The sequence below is a fragment of the Triturus cristatus genome, chromosome 4_1 (genome assembly GCF_964204655.1).
Source record: "Triturus cristatus chromosome 4_1, aTriCri1.1, whole genome shotgun sequence".
Taxonomy (NCBI): Eukaryota; Metazoa; Chordata; class Amphibia; order Caudata; family Salamandridae; genus Triturus; species Triturus cristatus.
In genome coordinates, this window is record NC_140585.1 from 78,129,401 (window position 1) to 78,151,901 (window position 22,501).

At 48.0% G+C, this 22,501-nt stretch overlaps 1 long non-coding RNA gene across 1 annotated transcript in view; it reads left to right on the plus strand.

Annotated features, from left to right (window-relative positions):
* Positions 1–20,315, plus strand: part of LOC146839572 (uncharacterized) — a 62,482-nt gene extending 42,167 nt beyond the window's left edge. Inside the window, exons 2-3 of the long non-coding RNA XR_014980687.1 lie at positions 11,473–11,556; positions 20,287–20,315. This is a non-coding gene — a long non-coding RNA (uncharacterized LOC146839572). The remainder of the gene's footprint in view (positions 1–11,472; positions 11,557–20,286) is intronic.
* Positions 20,316–22,501: the final 2,186 nt, after the last annotated feature.

Here is a 22,501-nt window from a genome sequence, read left to right on the forward strand (position 1 = left end):
CCAGTGGGTGCTGGAGTTTTCTTGGTGCAACTAGGGGCAATGTGCCCCACCTCTTTGCAGTGATAGCAGGTAGGTGGGCCCCTGGGGTCCCGCCTGCCCCTAGGGGGCCAGGTCGGTTTGGGCTTGGGGGGTTGGGACTCCTTTCCCTGGGAACTGTTTTGGGGCCCTTGAGAGAACTCCTTTTGGTTATCCTTGTCCCCCCCCACTCTTTTGCTGGGGACCCTGCTCACCTTTGGCTGTGGTACCCACAATTCCTCTTTGGACCCTGGTACTGGTCCAGCGGTCTGCCTCCTTAGCAAGCTCAATGGGGTCTGTCAGCTTGCTGTCTAAAAGATGCTGGTGCAGCTCTGGAACACATAGACTACTCAAGTGCTCTCAACTAATTAAATGCAACAACCCCTTGTAATCAGTTACTTTGCTGCCCTTCATCCAACCTTCCAGGGCACGCGAGTACAAATTCACACACTCCATCCAAGTCTCAGACTCTTTCTTCTTGGAGTTCTTAAACTGCAGTCTATACTGCTCTGGAGTAAGTCCATACCTGAGACATAGGGCCTCCTTCATATTGGGGTAGGTCATGGCACCTGCTAGTTCTAAGGGCTCTAGAGCACTCCTCCCAGAAGCCTCAAAATGTTTTCACAGGCCCGCCCCCCAATGCTGATCAGGCACACCATTAATCCTCAATGCAATCTCATACGAGGTAAACCAGGCATAGATATCCTCACTCCTATTATAATTCTGCACCAAATCTTTGGGGATATATACTTCACCCCCTTGCACTGGCTGTGCGCTGCCACCATTGGAACTGGTCTCCACCTGTTTGGCTCTGATGTCCAGTTCCCTCATGCTCAACTCATGAGCCAAAAGCAATCTTTTCTCTTCTTTCTCTACTTCCAATTGCTTCATCTTCATTTGCATGATTTCCAATTCATGCTCTCTCACCCTTTGGTTCTCCTCTAACTCCTCTGGGGTGATGCCCCTACTGGAATGGTTGCTGCCAGCCCTTGAGACTGGTCCCCATGGGCAGATCTTGGGAAACAAAACCATTCTCTTCACCTGCCTCATCTTCCTCTTGGGCCTCCCACCAGGCCTTCAAGACTCTCTGTAGCACATCCTTTCTAGATCCGCTTTTCACAGGACAACCAAGGTCTTTGCAGAATTGCTTGAGTTCCTCAACTTTGTACGAATACAGATCCTAAATGGAAAACTCCAATTCTGCCCTCTCACTTGTTGCCATCTGAGACATGATGCTCTTGAAGAGTTACTCAAAAATAGAACCAAAAACACAGTATGTGGCTGTGTAGTGGTCTGCACTTAAACTAGTGATGTACACCAATTACTGTGGGTCAAGTACAAATACAAGTTCTAATCGTCACCGCTGACCACCAATGTTAGATCTGGGGGTCTCTAGTTGGCAGAGGTAGGCACCACTGTCCAAATAGGGACCCTTGCTTCTAGTCAGGGTAAGGGGGATGCACTCTTTAGATACCCCTGCTCACCCCCTTGGTAGCTTGGCACGAGCAGACAGGCTTATCAAAAGCAATGTGTAAAGTATTTGTACCACCACTCACAGTAACACACTGAAAACACCACAAATGGACTCCACACCAGTGTAGATAAATAAAATACTTTTATTTAAACTACACAAGACCAAAACGACAAAAATCCAACATACACAGTTCAAGAATATGGTTTCAAAAGAGTTCTTAGCTTAGCGACAAAATAATCCACATTAGCGTTGATTTTAGCCAACAGTACCTGGTGATGCGATAAAAGTTCCTAGCGGCGCACAGGCGTCAAAAAACAAGCAACAGCGTCAGTCCTGAGACCCTGGGGAGGCGATGCGACAACCCCGCTGCACGCAGCGACCGTGTGCGACAAATCCGGTCTGTATGGGGAGTGAGGCGATACCTGTATGGATTCCAAGGGTTAGCTTCTCCGGCAGAATTTTACTCGCAAAGGCACGATGCGACGATCTTCGATGGCTCTGCGACGATGTTCGCAGCGACGAAATGCGATCCACTAATGAGCGGTGCGACGATCTCACCAGTGACGGCAGGTTCTGCGATGATACTCGCAGCGACAGGAATCTTCCCGCTCCGGGGGCGATGCACTCCGAAGACGAACGCGGCATTGGTGTTGCAGCGGCGATATGCGCTGCGACGATCTTCGCGGTGACGGACGTTTTCTCGCTAAGCCGGCGGTACGTGAAAAAGTTGGAGATCTTTTACTTCTTTTCTCTTGGTCAGCTTCCCAACAGCAGGCACAACTTCCAGAGGCCCCACAATTGGATCAAGCACTCTAGGAAGGGCAGAACTCACACAGCAGAGTTCAGGGGGAAGCTGGGGGTGAAGTCCTTTTGTTCCTGGGGATCTTCTTAACAGGAGGCCAGCTCTACTCAGGCCCTTGGAGATTCCTTCAAGCAAGGGGACACAGCACACAACAAAGTCCTTCCCCTCTCCTTGGCAGCAAAGCAACGGCAGGTCAGCCTTACAGCAGGTCAGTCCTTCTTCTTCAGTCTTCCAGCTTTCTCCTTGGCGGAGGTTCCTTCTTGATTCCAGGATGATCTAAATTCTTGGGATTAGGGTCCCAATATTTATACCCCAAAATCCTTTGTCCTCTAAGGGTAGAGGTGCCTTTGCCCAGTCCAAGCCAGTTCTGGAGCACTCTGTTTACATGACTCCTTCTTTCCTTTCACAGTGCAGGGGAGAAACATCAGACGCCCCACAGGAGGTGGGGCCAGCATGGTGGAGGGAAAGCACAGCCCTGGAGCACTTTGTTGACATGATTCCTTCTCTCCTTTCACAGTGTAGGGCAGAGACATCAGACGCACCACAGGGGGTGGAGCCAGCACTGTGGGGGGCAGGCACTGTCCTATTCAGGTCCCAGGTGCAACTCCTCCCTCCCATCTAGATGCAGATCTCGCTAGTCAGCCCTGTGCTGGCTCACACTGTCTCCGGAAATTCCCCAGCCCCCTGGAATTCCCCAGCCCCTGTCACTCAAACTCCAGACAAGGAATACACAGCCTAGCAAAGGCAGGTTTGGATGGTTAGACAAGAAAATACCTACTTTCTAAAAGTGGTCTTTTAAAACACAGAATGTTAAAACCAACTTCACTAAAAGATGTATTTTATCATTCTGAGTTCACACATACTAAACCCGAATTTCTACCATGTTCCCTGAGTCAGTTTAGGATTATAAGATGTACTAATCAAACTGCCCATTCTGGTCTATGGCGAACAGGTAGCCTTGCAATAGTGAAAAACGAAAATGGCTGTAATTCACTACCAAACCATGTCACCCACACTAGTACATGCTCTACCTTTCACATACACTGCACCCTGCCCAGGTGGGTAGCTAGGGCCTTCCATAGGGCTGTCCAACGTGTACAGAAAGGGAAGGGATAGGCCTGGCCAGTGTGGACACTGGTCAGGTCAGCATGGCAGTTAGCAACTGCACCCAGGCACTGCGGTGGCAGGCCTGTGACACCATTTTAGGGCTAATCCTGTGGGTGGCACAGTCAGTGCTGCAGGCCCACTAGTAGCATTTGAATCACCAGCCCTGGCACACTCAGTGCACTTTACTAGGGGCTAACAGGTGAAACAAATATACCAATCATGGATAACCAATCAATATCAATTTACCAAGGGAGCACTTGCACTTTGACACTGATCAACAGGGGCAAAGTGCCCAAAGCATCTAAACCAGCAAAAACGAAATCCAGCACAGCGTCAAAAATACAGGAGGTAGAGGCAAAAAAGTCGGGGGAAACCACGCCAAAGATGCCAGGTCTAACAGTGCCCAATAGCACTAGGGGTATATTCAAAATCGTGAAGGATATTGCTAGTCCCAAATGTACAAATAATAGCACCCCACCTAATCAGGAGCTGTGTAATAGCCTAGCCACATTCTTTGAGGACAAAATAAGAAAAATTATAGAGAGGCTGGAAATTGGAGATGTGGTCATATATGGTGAGGTAGAGGGACGCTGTCAACTGGTAAGCAAAAGAGCTGGGACTGAGGGGTTGAGCCGGATGATCAGGCGGCCTGCCTGGATAATTTTGAGCTTCCCTCGGAGGAGGAGTTTAATAAGATAGCCTCAGGAGTTTCTTCTGGCTCTCCTCTGGACCCCTTCCCTCCCAAAACTTGGAAGGAGTTGGGAGGTGAATTACTCCCAATACTTCGACAGCTGTGCAATCAATCATTAAGCAGTGGACAGGTTCCGGCGAGCTGGAAAAAAGCAATAATTACACCTCTGTTGAAAAAATCCACACTTGAATTATAGACCCATATTCCTCCTCCACTACCCAGTAAAGATCATAGAACATTTGGTTAGCAGGACACTCTCCCAGTTCTTGGAGTGTAACAGCAAGCTGGAGGATGTGCAGTTTGGGTTTCACCCAGGCCATGGCACAGAGACAGCTCTGGTGACATTCTTGGAAGATCTTCGAATGCGAGCAGACAGGGGACAATCAGCTATATTGATTTTAATGGACCTGTATGCCGCATTCGATATGGTCAACCACACAGTACTCACGGCCAGGCTGAAAACAGTAAGGGTGGGAGGTGTAGCACTGGATTGGTTTCGATCCTATCTGACAACTAGACGACAGGCGGTGGCTCTCCCCCCTTATCACTTGGATTTTGCTGATATTAGGCATGGGGTCCCCCAGGGCTCGGCAATCAGCCCAATACTGTTTAACACCTACATGAGCCCCCTGATCGCGATTATTAAGTCATACGGGTTCAACTTGGTAAACTACGCTGATGACACACAGCTTATTTTATCATTGGAGGGAGATCAAGCGGTCTTGCTGGAAAAGTTTTGTGCTTGTATGCAAGAAACGGTGCACTGGCTGAAAAACAACTCCTTACAATTTAATTGTGAAAAAACTGAGATACTCTGCTGTGCAGCAGGTAAAGTCCCCTGTTCTCTTCCTTCGGGATTCTGGTCCATCCCACGGAGACACCCCTGCTATCCGTCACGACGGTACGCAATCTAGGGGTCAGTTTTAATGAGAAGCTGAACCTCAAAACCCAAGTCAATAAAATTGTGGGAAGCAGTTTTTCGCTCATTAGGGTTCTCCGGAAGATTCTTCTGCTACTCCCACATCAGGTATGAGCACATGTAGTAAGGAGCGTCATTCTGAGTTGACTTGACTATGGGAATGCGCTACTGCTGGAAACCTCTAGGTATTTGATTGGGAGACTCCAGAGAATTCAGACGGTGGTGGCTAAGCTGGCCCTATCTAGACCACGACGGTCATCCACATCCCTGGCGTTGGCGGAGCTACACTGGCTTCTGGTATTCCAGAGGATACAATTTAAATCACTTTGCATTGTCTTGAAGGCACTGCATGGGATGGGACCGATACCGCTGCAGTCTAAGTTCAATTGGTATAACCCCACCCATAGCCTTCGGTCCTCCTCGACTAATCTGGTGAATATACCCAAGATTAAGAAAGTTTAATCAGGCAGAAGAACTTTTAGGTATGCGGCAGCATGCCTCTGGAATGGTCTGCCAGTTAAGCTAAGACAGATGCAGGATCTGCTGAAGTTCAGGGGAAAAATTAAAACTTGGCTTTTCCCTAGAGTACAGGCTTAGCCTAGCAACCTGCAAGCCGGGTGATAGAGTATATGTACCGCAGCGCCAGGATGCCCGTAGGGTTACAGTGCGCTATATAAGTCTGAAATACAATACAATTCAGTAGGAAAATTATGTCAAAATTAGCTTAAACATTCCACCTTAGCGTCAGTTAAACTTCATTTATCCCAATTGACTGACGATGTTGATTTGAATGACTCTGTTAAAGGCCCTGTAGGAGTCAGGTCCAAAAGATGGGTATATGCTATTTACAACAAAGTTTGGAAATTATCTCAAATTGAAGCTGCTTCTAGTTTGAGGGCTATTGATCAAGCTAATTTGTAAAACGTGCTTGCTTTCATTGATAATAGCATTAATACCCTTTCTTCAAGAATGTACACATTGGATAATATTGTTTCATCTGTTGGTGGATACTGTACAGGATGACCTGTCTGTTTTATACCATGGTCAAAATCAATTGCGTTCTATAATGCAGTTTGTATGGACTTTACAAACATTGAAGTCTGGGAAAGTTCCCTGGGACTACATGAATACCTCATCTCTGTTTTTACCGTTTAATCTGACAGATAAACAACAGTTTATGCAGCAAGAGGTGGCCCTGCACACTTGTAAGTAATAGTGTTCTCAACAACCCACAATTAGGTACAATTATCATATAATTGTATGCTTATACAAAGAAATGACGTTATTCAGTTGGAGTTGGTTTTTCATCTTTATTTATTATGCAACCGCCAACGCGTTTCGTCCAAACATGGACTTCTTCAGTGCTCAACAAAACTCTTTTTTGTCTCTATTTGTCAGATGTTCATTGTGGAACATATTTAACACAAACTGTTAGTGAGTAAGATTATCCAGACATCGTCCATTTTATGTGTCCTTTAAAGTAGTAGGTAGGTCAGTCACGATATTCCTCCGTCTCAAAAGCCCGTCCAGTTCGATTTGTGAGTTTATGTCCATGAAGGATGCGACATACTCGCTTTTGCATATTGTAAAGTTGGAACCTTTACCATTTTCTGTGGCCTAATCTAACTCAGCTGTATGGCTCATTCATGGGTTAATAACACTACCCTTTCCCTTGTTTAAGTTCAGTTCATGTATGAAACACTATGCCTTAGTCAGATATGAACCATTAGGTAGCGCTTTTCTCCATGAAGTTTGGTCACTCCCATTCACATACAGGTGCCTGAGAGAGGGAAAAGAAGTTTATTTAAAAGGAGAGGAGTGCACTTCTACGCCTGATCACTCACTAGTATGCAACAATATACAATTGCACAGCGCGTGTAACATCCAAGCCCCGAATTTAGCTTGCATTTTAAAGGGATATCCAGTGCCAGCTAATACACCCACTTTCACATTACTAGCTAACGGTAGTTATTTGCTTTTAAATAATGAAGCATGTTACGGGATGCTAGCAGGGATTCCGTACATTGTAACTGTTTCCCAACGTGTGGCTTGCTGTAAAAATGTGCTCTTTCCGCCCCCGCATGGGAGACTCGATATATCCATCTGGCCTTCCATGAGCAGAATAAGGGCTCTATTGTCCCAAAAACAAGTCGCCCTTACTTTTTCTCGTGAAACATTTGTCCTTCATGTAGCGAACACCCGCACGAGGTGCATGCGCTTTTAAATACTGATCTCCCACTTCATTTCAGCGCTCTAATCCACACTATATTCAATGCCTCGTCAACAACTGGCTTGGCGCATTTTTTCAAAATTGTGGGCTCTGACCTTGTGACCTCGTTCCAAACAATATTTGGTGTGATACCGGCATTTCTTCATTCTATTTTTTCCAGCATCTTCGGCGGGTTACCATTAATTCTCGCCTTGGCTGGCGCTGTGCTGCAGTTGATTTGTTTGCTCCGAAATGGCTGCACAATCTGTGTCACAAGACAGCCTATCCTGGCTGTTCCATTTTCGCAACCGGATGCTTGAATTCTATGGAACGCTACCTCTGGCCACATTGAGTGTAGCCTATGGATTATATCCTTCCAGTTCTCATACTTTACTTGGGTGCAACCTGTTTTCCATTGCCTGGATTGTTCCTTTGAGTGGGCTTTGGATTTGTTTCTCTCCAGTACGGTGTCTCCTGGCCCGGATTATGATCGACTGATGTGTCCCTTAATGGCTCATGAGTTGGACTGTTCTGGTATCGGGATTATGGCCTGCGCGGCTGAGCATTGAGTTCTAGGGAATTGGAATATATGTGCAGCAGCTCATGACTTCCTGGCACGAAGTTACCTTGAAGAACACGCAAGTTGTCCTCTGATGGTGCTAGAGGCTCCGGCTATCAAAGAGCATGAATGTTCATTTCCTTTGTTAAATTGGATGGCGGAATCCTTCACTGACGATAATAATGACTTCCTCTTGGAAGCTGTAGCAACATACTGTGCCTACACGCTGATGGATTGAATTGGCTCGTGTCCATCTTCGAAGCCTACGATTTCTTTTCCTCCTTCTTCAACAGACCACAAACGAGCGTTGTACCGCTCGTTTGTGGTCTGTTTTATTTTTAACTCACAACTTCAAACTTATCACTTACAAATATCCGGTTTTGGCAAATTATGAACTTGGTTCTGTCTCACTCGAACTTGAACTCTGCGTTCCTAAATTGCTTCCCTTTTGTTCGTGGTCCGATCAGGGGAGGATGTAGTGAAGACAGGGTTCTGCTTGCACACATTGCTATGTTAGCATAATCGTATTACAAGTTTAAACACCATTTTGCCCCTTGGCCGCATTGCACACAACACTACTGTATCTGTTATTGTAAGTTAAACTGCTTGCTTTTCTTCACATGAGAATGGTCTGTTTTTCACATCCCTAGACTTACACCGCGACCTTAGTCTGTACACTGTGTGCAGAAGTCTTCACGGTCAAATAACAATGTATGCTGTTGCTTCAGGTTGATCGGCCCGCACTCTAGACACAACACACACAGCTGCAAATATCTGAAACTCGGGTGCCTTTAATATTGCATTGTATGCATGACGCTGGCACTTGGAGAAAACCTTTCCAGCAACAGAGAGCATTGCTGATCCTGCGATGTGATTAACCAAAGCTGATCTTGGAGGTATGGGGTTCCCCGTTCAAACCTAGAGACATTCTATTATTATAAAACTAGCTTCTAGCCAGGGGAGGATGGTACACAAGGCACTATAAGACCTGTTTCCACTATCATTATAACATGATTTCTCCCTTTGTGTTTTATGGAGTTGTAACAATGCTGATTGTTTTATTTCTAATAATTTGCCTGCTTATGTTAGCCAAAATACTGCATCTTAGAGCACATAGTTAAAAATAAACATTTTAAACTTTTCCGTGTCTCTGATTATTCATGTTGTGGACTTGTACGAGAATAAAAACGAAAGAGTGTTCTTGATTCCCACCATTCCTGAGAGTACCCTTAGCTGCTTGTTCTGAGTTGTCTAATCATTGGTAGCTTTGCTGTAGTACGGAGAACGTATGAGACACTGATGCTAGCCGGATAGGGGTTCTGGGTACTGAGGTGATTTTTTGGGTACACCACAATTCACTGAGGTCCTTGTTTCCTGTGCATAGTTCTGTGCATGAGCAGAATCCCCGCAACAGCCCCAAGCATCTCTCTCCAGTGGACTGTTATAGGTTGTTGTCTCAGCCCCCTCATTTCCTCCCTTGTCAGGGCTCTGCCCTCCGCTACAGCCCAATAAGTCACATCTTGCATCCAGGCGTCAATGGCCAACCCAGACACGTCTTTCCAAGTTATTGCTATCCTTCTCCTAGCCAAGACCAGCACTAAACTTATGAATCTGTTTCCCACCTATCGTTTGGGTGGTCGGGGGAAGAGACCCAGCAAACATACCCCAATTGTGGGCTCCAGTACGCGACCCACTGCTACTCCCAAGATTCTCAAAGCCTCTAAGCCTCTACCCAGAACCTATGAAGTGTGACGCAGTCCCAGGTCATATGACTAAAATCTGCGTCCTCATGGTTGCATGAGAGGAACTCTCCTTACACATAAATTGCCTGGAGATTTAGATAGGTCTGAATGCTTTGATGAGTTTCAGGTCCTTTCTAAAAAACAGCGTAGTATTGATCCACATGGAATAATTCACAGCAGTCTTTTATATAAATCATCTAGAGGAAGTAAGATCAAAACAACTTGCAGATTTAGTCAAGGTAGTTGGTATTTTTGTTGAAGTCAGAAAAACCTATAGAAAGCTGTGTTGATCCCGGGTCATCAAAATAGCAGACTGGAGCTTGAGATTTCACAAGGGATTCCAGCGACTGGAAGTTAAACCCAGTAATTTTCCAAAAGATTCACAACCTGTGAGGGCCCTTTTCAGGTAGATCTTTTTGCCAGCATGCTGACTTTTCAGGTAGATTGATATTACAGCTGCAGGTTGGATTCCAAGGCATTGGCAGTGGATGCGTTGCTTACAATTTGGAACGGAGAGAATTGTTATACGTTCCCTCCATGTGCAATGATCTAGAGGATGTTATTAAACATTCAGAGGGAACAATGCGGCATCGTTCTGGTAACTCTATTTTGGAGCACGCAGATGTGGTTCAGTGGAGTAATGGAGCTAGGTGTGTAATTCCCACGCATGATACCTTGGATTCCAGAGCTTTTAGAAGGGCAGGAAGGAGAGGAGTATCCTTTAGTGTTAGAAGGAAACATGAACCTTTTTCTCTGGAGTATTTCACAAGATCTGGTAGATGCTGTAGCCATTCAGGAGAGGCTAAGACCCTATTGTATGAGTCATGGGCACCAGGTACATAAAAAGACACGCAGGAGTATGGAGAAAGTGGTGTACTTGGTGCTTGGAAAGAAATTTGGATCCCATGGAGGCTCATTTAGTAGAAGTAGTGAATTTCAACAGAGTTGTTCAAGCCAGGCCTGGCTTATACAACTGTTAATTGTTACAGATCTGCTGTTTCAGCAGGCATTCCCTGGTAAATGCTTTGCTAGCAGTAGTGATCCTTTGATCTGAAGAGTAATGGAGGGAATTAGGTTTAGGTGTCCACCAAGGGCTAGATATGATTTCTTATGGAATGTTAATCTTAATTTTGACCTGTTTGTTTCTTGGCCTTTCAAGAAGACAAATATCACAGAGTTGGCAACTTTGCTCTATCTAATATCTTTTAGAAGAGTCTCAGATATAAGGGCATTGGAGGTTTGGAATAAGTATTATTCCCCAGCTAGGGTTCACTTTGAATTATGGAAGGGGACAAAAACCATGTAAAACATATTTTACCCCTTTTTCAATGACTGCAAGAAGTTGTGTGAAGTGATTTGCATGAAAGTTTACAAGCAAAGTATGCTTTAATTTAGACCAGATGATGAAGTTCAGTTATTATTTGTTATGCTAAACCCTATAGGGCAGTATCTACAGCTACTATTTCACAATGAGTGAGGGCAGTGATGTCCGAGGCTGGAATAGGTTTGTCAAAGTTTGGAGCTCAGTCTTCTAAGGGTGCAGTGGCCAGTAAGGTGTGTGGGCATGAGATACACTTGCAGACATATGGAAAGCAGCAGACTGGTCAGGTACTAACACTTTTGAAAGCTTTTATCTTAAGCCAGTGGATCATGTGAGCAGAGTCGCCCTGGGAAGGTTTTAACATGCATATTGGTAGCCTCTGGTCTTTTAATGAAATAGCGATTCTCCAATTAACATACAAAGGGAAACTTGATTGCATTAAAGACAATGGAGGCTAACATCCCACCGACCACTCCAATTTAATTATTTTGCATTTGTGTGTATTTGAATCAATTGTTTACTACAGCTTTTTGTGATTACATCATTAATTTGATGTTTTTCCTTACAGAGGTAAATGTTCATTTATTTAGAATAAATTTTTGGGGTGGTATCACTTGGTTTCTTCTTTTTCAGATAATTCTTTGCAGTAAGAACTTTTCCGGATTCAACCAAAGAAGAATCGCTTGTTTCTTCGCAGCATAAATAGGAAGATGCATAGTGAGATGGAATTATATATGTTGTTTGGAATATTCTAAGATGGAATGTTTTATTTATAATATAGTTCATGTTCTTAAAAGGGCTACATGTTGGGGCAGCAATAAAAGGTTATTGCATAATGTTAGCCTTTGTTGTCTTTAATGAAATCAAGAATCTCTCTGTATGTTAATTAGAGAATCGCTATTCTCTTTCATGGTCCAATAACTAGGATACAGAGAAGGTACAAAACAGCCACTGAAGAAAGAGCAACTGTTCTAGTTCTGCTTGCTCCACAACACGCCCATCAAAAGAAATCTTGTCCCAGATAACCATGGACAATTACAACTAGGGCAAAAACACTGCCAACAACAGTCGATAGGTGGCGGTCCCATGACATACAGCCCTTCCGGCCAACCGCAACATCATGATGCAGGCGGTCAAACCCTAAAATCTCGGGGGACCGACCACAGTCAATGCCAAGATCTACTGATCACAACAGGGCGGCGGTCGTAATCGTCATCCTGAATAGAGGTGGTGCCCGCTCAGGCACCGCCGTCAGGATCATGATGTCCATTTCCCACAGTCTGTTCATGTTGATCCCACTGCCATGAAAAGGCTGATGGAAAGGGACTTAGAGGCCCCAGGAAAGGGCCACTGTCACCTGTGGGCCACTGCTAAGTGGCCAGCGGATCACATGTGGTTCCTCCCCAAACATCCGTGCATCATGTGCCAGGCACCACTGGGTGCCTGTCACAAGGTGCATGCATGTTTTAAAAATGCCTTTTTCGACTGCAGCTTGTGCTGTGATTCGTTTCCAGGCCCCAGCAGAAGCTGCAGTAGAAAAAGGCATTTTACGACAGCCTACACGGCAGACTGATCAAAATAAGGCAGGTGGGACTGCTGACGACTTGTCGACCAGTCTCACTCCTGCTCAGCCGCGGCCGGTGCAGGTAAGAGTGGTGGAGCTGGGTAGGGTGGAAATCAACAGACAACTTTGAGGGAAAATAAAATGTAAAAAAACGAAACCACTTACTTTTGAAGGCGCGAAGAACAAACACGATTTCCCTTGTACGGGAGGGACATCCAAGAATGAAAAAAGAAGCAATACTTCATGGGAAATTTCTGGTGGTATGGAATGAACATAAAAGAGGAAAGGGTTATGGAAGTGTACACTCTATGGCCGATTCCGATCACAAATCGTACCGACCGACACAGACCCGGACCGGATACCGACCAACACGGACCAGCCCCATACAACCCGTGCAGTACGATGCAACGCGTGTGAATTACAACCGACATGTACGGAATACAAGCTGTACGACCGAGCCGTAGGGAAAATAGTGAACCGGACGGAAAACCGACGCGATTTTCACCGACCGACACAAACCCGGATTGAACCCGACCGACCTGTACCCGCGATGTCCGACCCGCGCAGTATGATGTAATGCGTATAAAACCAGACCGACTCGCACGGAGAACAAGCCGCACGACCGACACGCACAGAAAACCGAGCCCACAAGTAATACAGATCTCCGCGACCGACGCGTATCAAACACAGAAGATAGGCAGCGTGAACGAGGCGGAGAAGCCCGCACGAGCCGACATCAGCGTACGTTTCCATCAGATGAACGTCTCCTTCAATGACGAAGCCAATAAATATCAAATACAAAAAACCTGGGACAAAGACACATCCACAAATCCAACTATAGAAAGGACTACAATCACTACCATGATCTCTTGCAAACAGGAGACACAGCCAGCAGCAAACACCATTCCACAGCAACCACAGACACACTCACAACTCACCCATCACACAACTCACACACCATCAGCACCCTATCCAAAAGCTCACACACATACAGCCAGCAAAACCAACACCAACTCCTGCACCCTCACACACACATCCCTCACCACCACCACCCATCACCAAGCCCCCAAAGAAGAATCCAAAGTTCACAGATAGTGAGTTAGAAGTGCTGGTAGACAAGATCATCAGAGTAGAGCCACATTTGTTTGGTACATTGGTCCAAAGGACCCCCATGTCACAGAAAACCAAGATGTGGGCGAGGATTGTGGACAAGGTGAATGCTCAAGCACCAGCAAGGCGCACAAAGGACGATAACCAGAACAGGTGGTATGACGTGCGCAGGAGGGTCGAGAAACTCATTAAAAAGATCACGCCCTGAGTCAGTGCACCGGCGGTGGCCCTCCTGCCAAACCAGTCTACTTCAGGAACTGAGAGGAGAAGGTGCGGGACATCCTACATCCAGAGAGCGTCCATGGGCTAACAGACATACCAGAGCCTGGTGAGTACACAAACAACATACCCAATATTGTGTGGCAAGGGGACAGTGAAACCATGCACAGCAAGCAAAGCTACAGTAACCAATAGATAAGCATCCCAAGATGTGTATGCCAGTCAGACAAACACAATACCTGCCATCTCATAGTGACTTGGAATTGTGTCATGATATGCACCAACCTACAAACCAATAAGCAAGCCAGTGGCACAAAGCTAAATCGACACTGCCAGTTTGCCACCACAAACACACTACCTCACAGTGCAGCCGACTGACAGGAAGGAATAGTGGGGATGCAGGTGAAGTGAGTGTATCCAAAAGCATGATGGGGTCTGTAGTCACAGATAATGCTCCCCCTCCTGATTGGCCCATCAAGACCTCTCTGAAACATGCCCACATCACAGGGAGTGGAAAATGACTGACGAGATGGCTGACACTGGGTCCTGCTGTGGGGAGCACAAGGCTCTGGTAGGGCATGTGCGCAAATCAGAAGCAGGACACCACTGACTGACATCCTGAAAGACAACTTGCACGCCCTCCAATAGAAACACGTTTCATGGTGGGAAGGATGACTGACAGCTCTGACCATACTTACCAGCATGTGGAGACACCCCCCCCCCCCCAACACAAACTTCACACAACTCACCGGGTAGAATGCATTGACCCACACCTCTGTGAAATATCATCAAAAGATACCCCGTACTGGGTGCTGCTGTGTGAAGCACAGGGGCTCTCTTTGGACTTGTAGCCAAACAAACACCAGGAATTCACAGTCAGCCATCTTGCCATTGCTGTCACACCCCCTCACAGGGAAGCAGAGTCAAGAGGGAGGAAGTATGGCCATGCTGGGAAGGGGGGTGTAGCCAAGTGTGTGATGGGAGTCGCAGTCACAGACAATCTACACCCACCCACATGGCCCAGCAAGCATACACTGAACCATGCTCGCCTCACAGGGAGTGGGAAGGGACTGACAAGATGTCTGACATGTGGGCTCTGTTGTGGGGAGAACAAGGCCCTGCTGGGAAATGGGCAAAAACAAACACCAGGACTTCACAGTCAGCCATCTTGCCATTGCTGTCACACCCCCTCACAGGGAAGCAGAGTCAAGAAGGAGGAAGTATGGGCATGCTGGGAAGGGGGGTGTAGCCAAGAGTATGATGGGAGTCGCAGTCACAGACAATCTACACCCACCCACATGGCCCAGCAAGCATACACTGAACCATGCTTGCCTCACAGGGAGTGGGAAGGGACTGACAAGATGTCTGACACTGGGCTCTGTTGTGGAGAGCACAAGGCTCTGCTGGGAAATGGGCAACAACAATATAAAACTCTGTCCGTGACAAGCTGGGAAAAAGCTGTGTACAGACAGGCATCTGTTCGTACAGTAGAAAATGTCATGTTTGTGACCCATTGATGCCTGCAGAAACATCACTCACATTGTGTGTCTCTTCCAAACACAGGTAGTGCTGGGGACCCAGCACCAAATGAAGAGGATTCCCAGGCACAGACTCTGGTGGACACTGAGTTCTCTGGTTTTACTCTGTCTCTGTCCTCTTCGGATGACGACAACCAACCTGGCCCCTCCGGTGTGAGTCATCATGCAGCACCAGCTGCATCAACATCTGTACCACCTGTAAACACGCCTTCAGCATCTGGACACCGACAGGGCACCCCCGCCAACACGGACAGACCAAGGCCACTGAAAACCCACAGCACAGGGACACAGGACCCCCCGGAAGCTACAGCAAACACTACCAGCAACACCACACAAGAGGTCCCAGTGTCACCTGTGCGTCCCGCCGCTGGTCCTGCCCGTGTGGATAGGGGTTCTGGGAGGGGTGGGAGGCAGAGGGCGCCCCTTGCAGAGGGGTCTGGACTGCATGATGACCCCCAACTGGCATGCATCATAGATGCGTACCAGGATAGCACCGGAGGATTTGGCCAGGTAGTGGGGATCCTCAAGGACATGCAACAGGAGCAGGCTGCCCACCATGCCCACATGGAGGCCAAGTGGGATGCCCTTACTGCGATGCATCAAGACATACTCCAATGCCTCCGCCAGATCAACACAAACCTGTCCACACCTCCCTGTGTGGCCACAACATCTGTTGCAACACCATCTGCCAGCGCCACAGGGGAGGAGGACTCTGGCAGAGAGTCCCATGCACTGCAGAGGCCTGCACCTGAGGATCCCCCCCCCAGGAAGAAGAGGGGTCGTCCGAAGAGGGACATTTGAGAGGCAGATGTCCCAGCACATCCCCCAGGGCCTCTAAACCTATTCTGGACAATGTTCTTTGTGCGCAACACGTTCACCTTATTCAATCGCACACACTCGCCCACATGACATGGAGGGTTCATGTTGGGCCAATGTAGCAGATGACTGTGGACTTTACTCTGGACATTTCATCTACCAGCACTTCCAACTTTAATGTGAACTTTGGATTCCAAAACCAATGTACAGCACCCACCATCCTGTGCACTTTCCTCACACGTTCGAAATAAACTCACCAGTACACCATACTTGCTTCTGTTGTGATTCCAAATTATCATGTGTCATGGAGAAGTCGTTCTGCTACACAACACAGTGCATGCCAAATACTGCAAAAATGTGACCAACGTTGGGTGAGTCATGGAGATGTGACACATGTGAGGGAGACACACCACTGTGGCAACACAACATATACTCACCATGGCCATGTTACTCATCACACACAATGATGTTGACCTGAAACACATAAGTATGCACAACCACAACACCTATCCACAGTCAGTGGTAACAAGTCCACAGGTGAGGTAAGCAAATGTCACTCAGATGTGGGAAGACAGACAAGGCACCTAACAAAGCATAGCACAGGTTCATTACACATCAGCAACATGTTTATTCAAAAATAGTTGCAAGGCAATTGTATCTTACGTTGGACACACAGTCACAGAGTGTCTGAGAATTGTAGTCCAGGGGTGTGTGGCACATCACTTGATGACAATTGACTACTCCCACACTGGTGTCAAATTCTGGGTTTTGGGGGTCAGTGTTAAACAAACAACAGGCAAATTACCCTGTGAAGGACAGACACAAGACACAGTCAAAAGCACAGCAAAACAGGCGAGAAATGCAATACACATGCACAAAACATGTCACAATAAACCTACACCCTATTGTGGAGTACACACCACCTGAATGAACACATCACTGCATGCATCCAGTCAAGTGGCACACAGACACACTCAGACAGCAACAGAGCAGCCACAACACATTCCAGGCCAACGCCATACATTGACATAACAACCCTGGAAACTCACATTCAGGTGAAGAAGTTGTTGAGCTGTGAGCGGACGTCACCCTCATCCTCATCATCAATGGCATCTTGGCCCAGGCCGGGATCCTCCACAGGTGCTGGAGGTTGGTCATCGTCATCCTGGATGAGAGGCACCTTCTTCCGCACTGCCATGTTGTGAAGCATGCAGCATACAAGGATTATTTTGCACACCTTTGCAGGTTCATATGGGGGGGCCCCTCCGGTCTTGTCCAGGCAGCGAAAGCGGCTTTTAAGGAGGCCGAATGTCCGCTCAATCACCCTCCTGCTCCGAACATGTGTCTCATTGTAGCGCAAGACATACCACCAGAGCATTGATCGAGTGGAAATGTTTCCTGTTACGGTATGCCTGCTCATGTGCCTGTGGTGGTATCAGGGCCACATGTGTCCCATCAATTGATCCGATGACGTTCGGCATCCTCCCCAGTGTATGAAAGGCATCCTTTATTTCAGGGAGTTCAGCTGGGCTAGGGAACTTGATGTACAGGTCAAGGAAATGCAACATCCCCTCCAAGACATCGCGTAGCACCTGACTAAACATCGTTTGTGACATACCACCTGCTGTAGCTACAGTGTACTGGAAGGTACCAGTAGCAAAGAAGTGCAGGGCTGCCATCACCTTCACCTCTGGGGTCAGTGCTGTAGGGTATGTCCGGCCAGGTAGCAGATGTGGCGCCAACTGCTCTGCCAACTCCTCAATCAGTGGCCTGGTGAAGCGGTACCGTCGGATGCAGTCACGTTCCTGCATGGTTGCAAGGTCTGGGAACAGTTGATGGACAGCTGGTGCCCTGCAGAACAGAGATGAACAAAAGGACGATTGTCGGTTCATCCACCCATGTGGCCATGACCAGGCTCAATATCACATGATACATCATGACATTACACAATGTACTGAGGTATATGCTTTTGGGCATGGGCACATGTGTTACCTACATGACCATCACCTCACATCTCAATTCCACATGTCCACATGAGTCCCATGTAGTACAATGAACAATCATCTGGCTGTGTCACCCGACCTATGTACTGCTGTGATGTTAAAAATACACATCACAGTGACAAGTGAGGCCTGATGTCTCCCAGGCATCACAGATCTTTGCCATGCAGAAACCCAGGGTCCCTGTATTGCCACATCAACAATGCCATGGACATGGCGTATCACGTACACACCACAAGGCAAGCGTGAGTCCCACAGGTAGTGGCCACTGTTGTCCCTGCAGGCCCTACATGTACGTCTCTTAGACACACACACACCATCAAGGTAGATGCATATACGCATTGGATGTGGAGACTGTCTCCCATTGGGCACATTTGATCAGACACATCTGAGACACAACATGCACACAGACTGTGGGTGTTCATCAGAATTGTGGTGACAGGTCTCACTGTGATGTACATGCCATCACCCCTAGGAATCAGGGTGTATGTGACATGTCCTAAACATATCCAACATGAAACTGTGTCCGTGACTCATGCCCATTACTGTACATTTGCACATCACAGTGGTAATGTGCAAGACACACAAAGGATTCTGCCCCCATGTACACGTGCACAGCCTGGGAGTGGCTGAACAAAAGTGCCACCCAACAAACCATTTGTGCCCCCCCAACACACTGGGAGTGCAGCCTTACATGCCATGGGACACTGTGTGGTCAATGCTGTAGTGTGGTAGGTGTGCACATGAGTCCCTGGCCAGTAAGTGTGTGTTGAAGCCGTCAAATGGTCACACCAATGAGGTTCATGAGCCGTGCGTACGCTTTGCCATTGACTGCAATGAGGCCAGACGCGGGTGACAATGCGTACGCATTGCACAGGTCACGACCGAGCCGCGCGTATGCTTTGCCATTGACTGCAATGAGGTCCGACGCGGGTGACAATGCGTACGCATTGCACGGTTCATGACCGAGCCGTGCGTACACTTTGCCATTGACTGCAATGAGCCCCGAAGCGGGTGACAATGCGTACGCATTGCACGGGTCATGACCGAGCCGTGTGTACGCTTTGCCATTGACTGCAATGAGGTCCGACGCGGGTGACAATGCATACGCATTGCACGGTTCGTGACCGAGCCGTGCGTATGCTTTGCCATTGACTGCAATGAGGCCCGACGCGGGTGACAATGCGTACGCATTGCACGGGTCATGACCGAGCCGTGCGTACGCTTTGCCATTGACTGCAATGAGCTCCAACGCGGGTGACTATCATGCATGCGCATCGGGCAGGCATGGTCTGAGCCAGGCGTACGCCTTGGCCATTGAATCGTATGGAGACGGGTGCATGTGTATTTTCAAAATACGCGTTGTACCGTCAGTTGACCGAGCCAGACACACCCATTGGCTCTGAACTGTCATGGAGATGGATGCGGATTCAAAACTTGTACGAGTTGTGCGCTGGAAATTCAGTTGGATGCCTACAACAATGTTGCAATTACTAGTGTTTCATGAAGGTGAAGATTTGAACGATGCGGAAGGCGTGTACGAGTCGTACATTTCCATGGATTGGCCAGATTCATAGAATGCAACCGTGTTGGACCTATCACTTGGGACACGTGGCACAGATTCTGCCTCTGCAGCACAGATATAAGGCTGGCTGGCCCCCAGGAAGCTCACTTGCCTGCACTACATGCTCCTGGACCACATCCCTGCTACCACTGCTGCTGTCTCTGCATCCTCTGGCTCCTGCTATGGCAGATACTCTGGAGAGGGCCCCAGCCTTCACTGAGGAGGAGAACCAGGCCTGGCTGGATGGGCTCCTTCCACAGTACAGCAAGCTGTATGGGAAAGCAGAGGAGCAGGTGAGTGTGCATTCCACTGCCTTCCTAATTGTGCATGTTGTCGGACTAGCAGTACTAGCAGTGTGTACACCAGTGGCAAGCATTCTCACTGACTACTTTCATCCCCGAAAGTGTGTAGGTACATGTAAGGAACAGGTGTTCTGCTGCTAAAGTGCATTAGTGCAAACTTAAACTTCCCAGGCATTGTTAACATCTCAAACATGCAGGTGATTTGTCCTCCCCCATGGTTGCACTACCTGTGTAACTCATTTCCCTTTGTGATGATGACATGTATCTCCAAATGTGTGCAGCACAAATATGGGGCATGTGTGTTAATGTACTTTTAACTTTGTCATCCTCATAGGTTGATGCCCACCAGAAGCAGGAGATATGGCTGACCATCGACCGGGCAGTTCGTTCGGTGGGGGTCTACAAGCGCCGGATCCGCAACTGCCAAAAGAGGTGGCAGGACCTTCGGGCTGAACCGGAGGATAGCTAGAGTCCAGCTGAAGCTGTCACCTCCACGCAGGAGGGGCTGACACCCGACCCTGACCCCCCACATGCTACGGATCCTGGCGTTGGAATTCCCAGACCTGGATAGGTAGCTGAAGGCCAGACAGCAGCAAGAATGCGGTAAGTCCATGTCTAATCTGTGTACTATGTCTGACATGCTAATTGCAGTCTTTTGGCCTGGTCACACTTCCACATTATGTAGGTCTTGTAGTCCAATACTCAGGTCCCTCAATTGTGTGATGCACCCTCCTCATCTATTCCACAGGTGTGGTCCCTACAGTCTGTTTCTTGTGTCACTAGGGCACTATGTACCTGCAGTCAGCTATGCTTCAGCTACTGGACAGCATCTGTTCCCGTGACTCTGTTGTGTGTTTCATGGGTGGTTCATTTGTTTCCCCAATGTCTGGGATCTGACATGTGATCTGTGTGTGCCCTTGATATGTGTTCCAATTGCTGGTCTGACTCGCCACATGTGGCTGGGGTATTTCCAACAAACCCATGCAGCAGGGGACTCCAATTTGTGGGCCTCAGGAGTATGTATATAAAGTATGTCACACTTGCTTAGCCACCTGACTACTGTGCAGGGCCAAACACTGTTTCACGTAGACCTGGGCAGTCATGCCTCCTCAAGGGCATTTAGAGACACTCTGTAATCCCACTCCTGTGTATCAATTTACAGGTTGTGCTTCGTGACATGTGCCTTTAGGTGTCTGCTTCTGTGTCATTATGGTGGGGCTTCCTGTCACGTGCAACTGGGTGTCCATGATTTTGAGGGTCAGCAGGACATCTGATATGTGACTGTGAGAGACAAGACCTGTGTGACATATAGGTGTGTGATCATCTGACAGCGCACAATGGTGTATGCAACTGTGTACTTCAGGCAGCTGGGTTACATGCACGGCAGACTGTGATGTGCTAATGTACATGGAGTTGTGTTTGCAGAGACTCATATGTCTGATTTGCATGATGTGGGGTCTTCTGGGTCCTGGATATGTTGGTTGTAGGGGATTGGCAAGTGCACTTGTCAGCTGCAGAGATTCCTTTACCCCTGAGCTATGATTGTGACACATAGCATACTGTTGTTGGCTGGATGCCCTTCCCCTGTGACAGGAGACAGTGTTGACTGACTTTCCAGGCATGCCAGTGCCATGGCATTTCATTTGCTATGAGTGATACTGCATTGTGTTCAAGTGTGCACCATGCACCCCATTGTGGCATTGACTATCAGGACATGAGAACATCATAGTGTGTGTTGCTGGCATGCCTCACAACCATGTTAAATGAGTCTCTGCCCATCCCTTCATCCGGACACCTGTACTGAGTCAGTGGCAAGAGATGTGCTGTGTGTATAGTGGCATACTCCTACATGTTCACTTGCATGTCCAACTGATGTGTGGGTGGTGCATGTCGGGACATTGGGGTATTAGCATCCAACATGCAACAGACATATGGGTGCAAGTCAAGGAGGGATATGTGTGCCTTGGTTGATGTTGAGAATGACAATTGGCTTATCCTAAACAGTGTTGGGACTTTGAGCAGTGTTCAGCTGATGATGCCAGGGCTTGCCCTGTGATGTGATGTACTCACTGTGGTGTGTGCAGTCAGTGCAGGTGACTGATGTTGTTCTCTTTCTTCCTATTCCTATCCAGATACATCCACGGCCACAGGAGGGGACAGCTCCACGGACCAGGAGGAGCCACAGAGCCTGACAGGGACAGAAGGAGAGGAGTCGGGGGGACCCAGTGGCACAGAGGGCGAGTGGAGCCACACCGAGGAGTCGTCAGCACCATCCCCCCAGCTGAGGGCCACAGCAGCTCTGAGGATGACTCCCTTGTGGAGGCGGGTGTCAGCAGCCACCAAATACCAGCTAGTGAGGCTGTCCCCGTCACCGCCCCCACCACCACTAACACCACCCTGCCATCGGCTCCCATCCCAGAGGTCTGTGGAGGCTCCCGTGTTTGGAAGCATGTCTCCTTTGTGCCAGGCACCGCACTCCCTGCCCCTGTGTCCCCTGCTGCCCTGAGTGAGGAGTCTGTGGACTTACTTAGACAGGTCCATGTACGGCA